Raw genomic sequence first — 9,708 nt, 5'->3', positions numbered from 1 at the left:
TTTTAAGAAGGGAAAGATACATTCTAATTATATAAATTCCTTTTAAGTTTTTTCTTTTAACTCGCAAACTCTCAGAATATACCAAAAACCCTATTGCAATCACATTACGTACAATGAGAACAGGAAAAGAGAAAATCATCCCATGAAGGAAGATTATCAGCGTGAATGGTTCTATTTATAGCTCTGGTTAATCAGTTTCTGAGAATTCATGGGATTGCATCTCTCTCAATCTCACTCTATTTGATGCACTTCATTTCCAAACTAAGGAGAATTCGGAGTAGAAAACGGAGCTTATTATTGGTTGCTTGGTAGAGCAGTGGTCCCCAACCTTCCTTACGTGGTCTCCCCTTTATGAACCCTGTATACTTCACGTTCTCGTCCTTGCCTTTGGTTGCTTTTACTTCTTTTGCGATTTTAAATTGCAGTACTGACTTCCAAATTCTTAAGAAATAATAATAATAATAATAATAATAATAATAATAATAATAATAATAATAATAATAATAATAATAATAATAATAATAATAATAATAATAATAATAATAATAATAACCATTTTAGATTTATTTCTAAGGAAACTTGTGCATACAATTATGGTGCACTATAATTTTTACTAGCTATGTTCTCAGTGAAACCACAGTTCTTAGTCAATAGTTACTTTATGGTTGTACGATGTGCGGTATTTAATTTAACGCCTGTTTGTTACACATTCGTAATATTTGTAACTACAAAATGTAGTTTATTTGTGTCAGTAGTTTATGTCCTTTTGATCGCTCTTCATGCCCTCTCTCCCCTCAGCCCAGGGGAAGCGCCATCAGGTTGTAATAATAATAATTATCATAGTAATAATAATAATAATATTTTAATTTGGCTAAATTCAAACCTCAACTTTGATTATGAAATAATTGGAAGAATGACACTCTGGAAAAAAACGTGAGATTCTTGAAAAAAAAAAAAAAGCTCATGGACACAATGTAGTCCACCACAAAAATTCTTCGTTCTTCTCCACATCCATATTATGGGCAATTTCAATCGTTTTCCTTATGTCTTTCGAGATGATCATACTTCTATTCAGTGCAGTACAATATGATACTCCACACGAAAAGCCTGATGAGTTTTTTTTTTTTTCGTAACTCTATTAAACTCAAATTATTACGCTTTGCTTATTCTTAAAGGATTCTTTTGAGCTCAGCGGTTAGCGTACGCGCGTTTGGAGTAGGAGACCATGTTCGATTCCTGGCGAGTGCTCGTATAGTTCGGATCTCACGTTAAACTGTAGGTTCACGTCTCATATAGCCACACTGCTGAGAGAAACACTAAATTCATATCAAATCTAATTAAAGGTTTCTTTTGAAGTTAGTTTTTTTTAAAAAAAATCTAGAAGACCTAAGTACTGAAGTGAGTTGAAGATCATGGAATATAGTGAATAATATGCTGTACTTAATACAGTGATAGTTTCATTCGTACGATGAACTTTAAACCAGTCATAAGTGGTTCATAATGAATAAATACCTTTTAAAGAAAGAAATCAATAAAAACATAATTGCTTTATGGACATTACACGTTCAGAAAACGATTGTCTTTGCTGTGTATGACTTTAATTTTTAAAGCACACGATAGAGATCTGAAAAGCAACGCAGTATTTTCCACAGATTATTTTTCTTTCTTTTCTCTCTTTCTTTGTTAATATCACGCAGGAACATTGACCTTTCTGATTCTACGTCGATTCTAAAGTCAAATAATTGAATTAAAAGTCTCGCTTCTATTATATAGGCACGCCTAAGGATTCCTTCAGAATTTTTTAGCTTCACGTTTCTGTTTTAATCTGTTTCTCATTATTCATTAAGGAGTTAGGCTCATCAAATCCCCTTTATATATATTTTCCTTGTTTGTTCATGTCCCCTTCCGGGAGACACAAAATTTCAAGGACTACTTGAGTAGATGACCATCAATTTTGGTCAGGATATAGAGGTAGGAATCGAGATTGTTAATAGACGTGATCCATTCGGTTGATCCCAAGATATGTGCAATCAGAGATCGATTCCCCATGTACAGTATTTGTAATGGAGTAATTAATAATGGGTATCATCCTTACGTGATAGACTACCCCCAATGCTATTTTGATTGACGGGTTAATATAAAGCTCAGGATGCAAAAGAATAAAATAGATACAAGGTGTTTCCAAACAACACCGACAACGTTTAGGAGGTGATTGCTGACACCAAGATACGTTTTTTTTTTTTTTTTTTTTTTTTTTTTTTTTTTTTTTTTTTTTTTTTTTTTACAATAAGCATATTGTTTTGCTCAGCGAGTAGTTTTAATCAGATAAAATCTCTCCGTACAGTAAAACGCTAAAATGAAATTAAATTACTTTATTTTCTACTTGTCAAATCTTAGCACGTTAATATTTTATATTTTAGAATTCATTCACCTTAATTCATTCTTCATATTCATTCGTCTTAGCTATACTTAATTTAATTTTGAAATCGGTTCCCCATGTATTCGTATTGGGTAAGGGGCCGCGGTGGCTCAGTGGTAGAGCGTTCACCTCTGGTGCTTGGGGTCCCGGGTTCGATCCCAGACCTCGCCAAGTGAACTTTGTGGTGGACAAACACCGTGTGCGTGGGTTTTCTCGGCGTTCTCCCGTTTCCTCCCACTTTGTTCATTCCACCATTTCATTCATTTCTCATAATCACCGTCTCCTTTAGCCTAACCGGCATAATCGTGGGACGTAAAACTCAAAGATTTCATTTCATTTTTCGTATTGGGTAATTATTGGTATCATCCTTGCGTGTATCATCCTTAGTAGACTACCCACACTACTATTATGATTTATTTATTTATTTGTTTGTTTCTAGACACAACAGTGTCCGTTACATGTATTAAGCAACTATAACACATTCATACATTCATATTAAAATGCACGTATAGTTATAATGTGGTTGCAATATCATTGATGTTTTTTCATCTACAATTATTTCTTATTACATTACAAAGAACTTCCTTGAATTGACTTACGCTGTTAATATTAATATCCAAATCTATTGCATATTTTGTTAACCTATTGTAGGTTGTAGTCAATCTTCATACTGGTGACCTCTTGTTTGTGTTGGTGTGTAATCTGTCGCAGTAAAAGAAATTGAAATTTTCAAAGCGAGTTACATTTGTAGGAGTGCGTATTTTAAATTCTTGCAGTAAATTGGCGCAGTCGATTTTATTATTAAATAACTTATATAGAAACAACATTCGCTGTTCTAGACTTAATGTATTAAAGTTTAAATTTAAAGATTGACTATTATATGTTGTCGGATACACTTCTGTCTCCCTACATGTCAAGTACCTTAAATATTTATTCTGAACTTTTTCTATATTATTTATATTTGTTTTCTGTGTGAGGGTTCCATATAGTGGCTGCGTATTCGAGTTTTGTACGAACGTAGTGCTCATACAGCTTCCGGATAGCGGTAATACTAGTAAACTCTTTACTGATCTTGATGATGAATCCAAGGTTTCTGTACGCCTGGTTAATCATGTGATTTATGTGATTGTTAAATGTTAAATTTCTGTGATACACCACTCCTAAGTCCCTGACAGTATGCGAGTTTGTAAAGTGATACTATTCATCTTAGACGATAATTTCTGAGGAGTTCTGCGATTTGTAAAGGACATTACATTGCATTTGTTAGTGTTCACGTTTATGATGTTCTCTTTGGACCAGTCCATCAGTTCATTCAAGTCATTTCGAAGCATTTTACAGTCATTTAATGTTTCTATTGCCATGAATATTTTAACATCATCTGTAAATATCAGCGTGTGAGAGTTTTGTATACTTCGTGGTAGATCATTGATAAATAGTAGAAATGGCCCAGTGGCCCTACATTTGACCCCTGTGGCCCCCCTGACACTTATACATACTCCTGAGACTTACAACCTTTGTACACAACGAATTGTTTTTTTGTTTTCCAAGTAAGATTTAAATAGCTCAATAAGTTCGCTGCTGAAGCTAAATTGTTTAAGCTTGCTGAGCAATCTATTATGATTTACGCTGTCGAACGCTTTCTCGAAATCTACGTATATTACATCTACTTGTTCCCCCAAGTCTAGTGTTTTACTTATAAAAGTAGATATTAGACTAAGATTTGTGACCGTTGATCTGCCTGTAAGAAAGCCATGTTGTGATTCTGATATAGACGGCCGTACGTGCTATTATCCGCTTGTATAAGACTGTTTCATAAATTTTAGCAAAGGTGCTTAAGATTGAGATGGGCCTATAGTTTTTAATTTCTCTCTTATTATGATTCGATTTCGGGAAAGGTGAAACTTTCGTTGTTTTCCACTCATTAGGGAATTTTCTGGGTTTAATTGACAGGTTAAATATGATTTTCAACGGTGTTGGAAGTGATCTATACAACCCTTTACAATATAGATTGGGATTCCATCGGGACCTACCGCTCTTTTGGATTTCATCTTTTTAATTATATTAGCAATTTCCTGCATTTCTATTGATGATATACGCAGTATATTTAAACCGTTATCTACCCACACTGACTGCTCTGTTGTATTGTTTTTACTTTTACTGTATACAGACTGAAAATAGTCCGCGAACTCCTTAGCGATTTCGTCATGGTTGTTTATTTCTTTACTATTATTAGATAAGAATTCAGCACTTAAATGCCGTGTCTTAGTTTTTACAAAATTCCATAATTCGGATGGATTTTGTTCTAAGGATACCTCAGACATTAATACAAAATTCTTATACGCATTCCGTACCTCATTTTTAATTTTTCTCCGTAATCTGTTGAACTCTTGTTGATGGAAACTTTCATTCCCCTCCCTCTTTTTTATTTTCCTATGATGATACGTTTTTGACTTAATTTTCTTAATTATATCCAGAATAAACCACATTGGATAGTTTTGCTTGGGTTTTGTTTTCTTTGGAACACAGAGGTCGAATATGCTATATATAGTGTCGTAAAAGCATTTAACAGCTTCGTCTACATCACTGTATCCTGTACGACAAATCCTGTGAGGTAGTATAAAGCTCAGGATGCAAAATTATATATTTAAGCCAAGGTTTTGCAAAATTAGCTTGTTAAGGAGTTTGGTTTACCAAACCAAACTCTTTTACATGTTGTACATTGTGACATTAGTACTTCTTTTACTTTATTTTTTAAGAAGCTACTCGCTTTTTTTCCTGAAAATTTTGTATTTAAAATTAACAGAATACAATAGATAAAGCCACCATTATAGGAACATTAAACTTCTAAATTAATCAGTGAATCATTTTCAGTTTATTTTATTTTATTTTTAATTTAATTTAATTTAATTTAGCAGAAGCAGATGTTTAGGTATAGTCCAATGACTTTGCCTACGCGATCTGAAGTTCGTTTTTCAGATCGAGGTACAGTTGACTGTGCAATTAGAGGAATCTGGAGAGTTGTTTAAAATATAATTATGTAAATTCCTTTTTAGCATTAAAACTACAGGCGAAAAGAGACAATAAGAGAAAAAGGGAGTCTCTGCATTTGTACCATGAAGTTTTGTACCATTCCCCAATCTAGGGGAAAAAGAGGGCTTTTACTTTTGGAATTCCAGATCTCCGAAACTAATAAACGTAGAACTTTAGCATATTGCCCCCACGTACCCTAGGCTAAAAATAAGATGGGGGGTTTCAAAATGTCACCCTTAAAGAAAAAAAGAGAAATCTTAATATTTATTTTATTTATGATTTCTATTTGTTTTGTTTATTTCTTTGTATTTTGCATAATTATTTATTTATTTTGTGTTCTTCAGATTTTCGAAAGTATCAGGCATAGAAACTTGAGATTGTATATAAATATTTTCCATTCTAGCCTGAAGAAATGGTACAATCTTAGAAAATGTGAGTTCTAACTCTGGAGAGCTTACTCTTCATAGGATGAGCTTATTTTTTCCGTGCTAATAACAGGTATTCTGCTAACATAATATATATATATATATATATATATATATATATATATATATATATATATAAACGAAAGATATTACCAGGTGCACACCTAGACATTTTTGTTGGAAGGTTGGGTGGGAGGGAGGATACCAATACTACAAGCTACTACATCCATGTAGTATTGAACGGGTATTATTCAGCACCCGAAAAGACGATAAGTAATTGAAAATACTTCCATCTATATTTTCTGAAAACAAAAATGCTAGAACTAGAATGTTTTTATAAGAGAAAGAAAAATGAAATGAAATCTTTAAGTTTTGCGGCCCACGATTGTGCCGGTTAGGCTAAAGGAGACGGTGATTATGAGAAATGAATGTAATGAAGAAAGTGGGAGGAAACGGGGGAACGTGGGAAAACCCACGCACACGGTATTTTGTAAGAGAAAGAGTACAAATGAAGTCTAAGATCAAATTTTCAATGCTTCATCAATAATTTCCCTTTTCAACAACTATAGTTTTATTGAGAAACTGTACAAATGAATGTTGAGTTAACGACGTTTGGGGATCCGGATCTGGTGAATCTCAGTGGATATGCCCCTAGGCATGACAAAACAGTTTATAAAAAAGTAAAAAAAATGCAATCAACTTTTCATTAATTTTTTAAAATCGAGAAAACCACACCAAATAAGTACAGGACTAATTTTGAATAAAGTATTATTGGGAGAACAACATAAAAAGAATGCATTTCCTGTTTCGATGCCGAATCTTTAAAAGAAAGAGAGAAAAGTGATCAGAAAAGAGTTAAGGATGTTGTACAGACAGTTGTAATTCTTTGCCACTTTTTTTTTCTCTGACTCATTTTTCATGAGAAACTCAAGAGAAGAAGAAAACCAACACAATAAAGAATTCCATGAGTAATAAGAGGAAGTCATTAAAAAAGAAGAAGAAAATAACTTTATCTTGAACACATACCATTCAAATTATGTAAACATCTAAAAGCAAGGTATTTTATATATAAAGTTATCTTTACATTTACAGACTTTTCACTATAATTGTAATTTAAACTTATTTGAAAGTGGCTATAAAGTTGAACAACTTATATAATTGTACAATTTTATTAGTGTTTAACGAGAAAAAAATTATAAAGGGTAGACATATACCATTTGATAGCTCTCTTTGAGCTGAACAAAATGGTGTGGGTGGAAGTAAATCCTCATGCGTAGTTTTTGAGATAATCGACAAAACTTTAGAAAAGCGACAAAAACTAAAAAATCGACAAAGACTCTAGAAATCGACAAACCCCCCCAAAATTGACAAAAACTAGAAAATCGACTAAAACTTGAGAAAATCGACAGAACTCGAAAAAATCGACATGAATTCGATAAAATCGATAAAAACGCGAGAAAATCGACGAAAATCTCTAGAAAAACCATACAGTGCCAATTTTATGTAAACCTAAAAAATCGATACTGTACGATAACCACACTTAATAAGATGAAACTTATGCACTAAAGTGTATATCTTCTTCATGCTTTTTTTTGTCACTAACAAGATGACCGTATAGACTATGGTTAATGAGATATAGTCCAAAATTATGATTAACTCTTAAACTTTCAGACAAATATCAATCAAGAAATGAAATCGAGTTGAACAAGACAAGATGGTAAATTTTAATGGAAAAACAAATAAACAAAAAAATAACAATTCGTTTCTTCCAAAACAGATTTAGTTTTGCACGAAGCCGACTTCAGTTTACCAAGAAAATGGTTCATTTTTTTTTACCGTAAAAAACGTTTCTCATTTTTCTTGAAAAGTTTTGGGATTTTACTGAAACCAATGTGATTTTCGCCAAGGCCGGTATGCTTTCTTATTCTTACAATACTCATTTGGAAACACGTTGACCAAAAAACAAAACATTTGCTAGAAAACTGAACGCGGGTTTGAAACCATGGCCGGTATTCTTTCTTGTTCTTATAGTATTCATTTGGAAACGAGTGATGAGCAAATGCAAGACCAAGACCAAGACCCGGGTGATCTTGGTTTTGGTCTTGTCTTTCACATCCAGTCTTGATCTTGGTCTTGCACTGGAACCATTTGTCTTGGTATTGATCTTCCTTGCAAGAGTCTTGCAAATCTTGCTTTTAAGAAATCTTATCGTTTTCATAGGAAAATTTTACTCTGGATATAAGGGGTAATCAATTCTACAATGCGTCAGTAGCAACAAAAATACAATGTATGTTTCTAAATGTACTATCTTTACCTTCGTGTAAGTATGATAATAGTGTGGACATAGGCGATGACCTTTATTTTTTCAATGGGTGCCTACGCTTCACTAACCTAACCTAACCTAACCTCACCTTTATGAGATAAATCACAACGTTTCGTAATCTTTTTATGTTTTTTTTAACAGATCCAATACTCCACTGGTTCCCAAACTGGGGACGCTACCTCTGAGACGCATGAAAGAAAATTAAGACGGTACAGATTACTGAAATATCATGTATTGCAAAATTATTTTTACGCTCGAAAGGCATCAGATTTTTTCTTTTCAACCACAATTAGCTCATCTTTGTATTTAAAAAAGACTTCCAATTAAGTATTGAGATTTCGTTTTCCTGTTTCCAATATGTACCCTTTGAGGAGAAACATGGACATTACGCAAAAGCGATGAAATAAATGGAGACTTTCGGAGCAAGAACATGGAAAAAATGAGAGAATTGGCTGAGTTGAATGGAAAACGAATGAGAAGACAAGGAGACAAAATATTTTTATGCTGAATTGGCAACACTGCTCCACCTACGACAATACTGTTTATGGTTTTCGATAGGGCATTTTGTTCTCATTATATTGCGCAATTTTTGTTTTGATTGCTTTAACGGTTTTCAAGACATTTACTTTAAACATACATTATTTCATGATATAATTTTTTGGATATTCAAATTTTGAAGCCCCCTAGCTCCTATCCTTCTGGTCCATAGCACCTTAAATTTTGCTCATTTTCATTTCTCATGATGCTCTATCAGATGTGCTATGTGGCAATCAAACAGATTTGAGCGACAACTTGTGGAACCTTTTCGTGTCAGTTTCTTCAAAAAATTACCTAAATAAAGGTTGTGAGCTGTTAAACAAACCGATAAATTTATCCTTCTCAAACAAGAAACAATGTAGAATAGTTGAAATAGTCTGTTATTCATTGAAAACTATTTTATCAGTGCTAATTATCTATTCATGCTGTTTGTAATTCTGTTAATTTGATCATCTGTACTGAATAGATTATGCAACTTGTAAGAAATCTACGAATGACTGGTTGTATATCATGCCAGGCGTTCAATCAATTTTTAAATTATTTACGTTTATTCCTTAAATTATTTATAGAAGTTTGAAAAGTTACCAAAAATAAAACATGTGTTCGAACTGTCAAACAAGACCAGTTTTTTTCGATCTATAAACGAGTGGTTCCCAACCAGTGTGTCGCGATACATAAACGTGTTGCACAGTGCAGTGCGTTTCGAAATCTGAGAATATAATAATCACGAAACATTTAATAAATACAAGACTGTCATAACTCTTGCAATATTCTGATACACAACACACCTGTATTTCTTTTTACGATATAATGAACACAAGTTAACATTCGCAGTATAACCCCTCGTGTTGAATTATCTGCAGCCACCTTCATGCCAGATCCTCGATTTCACGTCTTGCCCTTAGAGGCAAATAAGAGACAGTCATTGCTGTTTCCATCTTTTGCTGCTTGGTGAAACATCCTGATTTCAGAAA

This window comes from Thermobia domestica, chromosome 7, assembly GCF_964235325.1.
Source record: "Thermobia domestica chromosome 7, izTheDome1.hap1.1, whole genome shotgun sequence".
In the NCBI taxonomy this organism is placed as follows: Eukaryota; Metazoa; Arthropoda; class Insecta; order Zygentoma; family Lepismatidae; genus Thermobia; species Thermobia domestica.
This window is presented reverse-complemented; position numbering follows the sequence as displayed.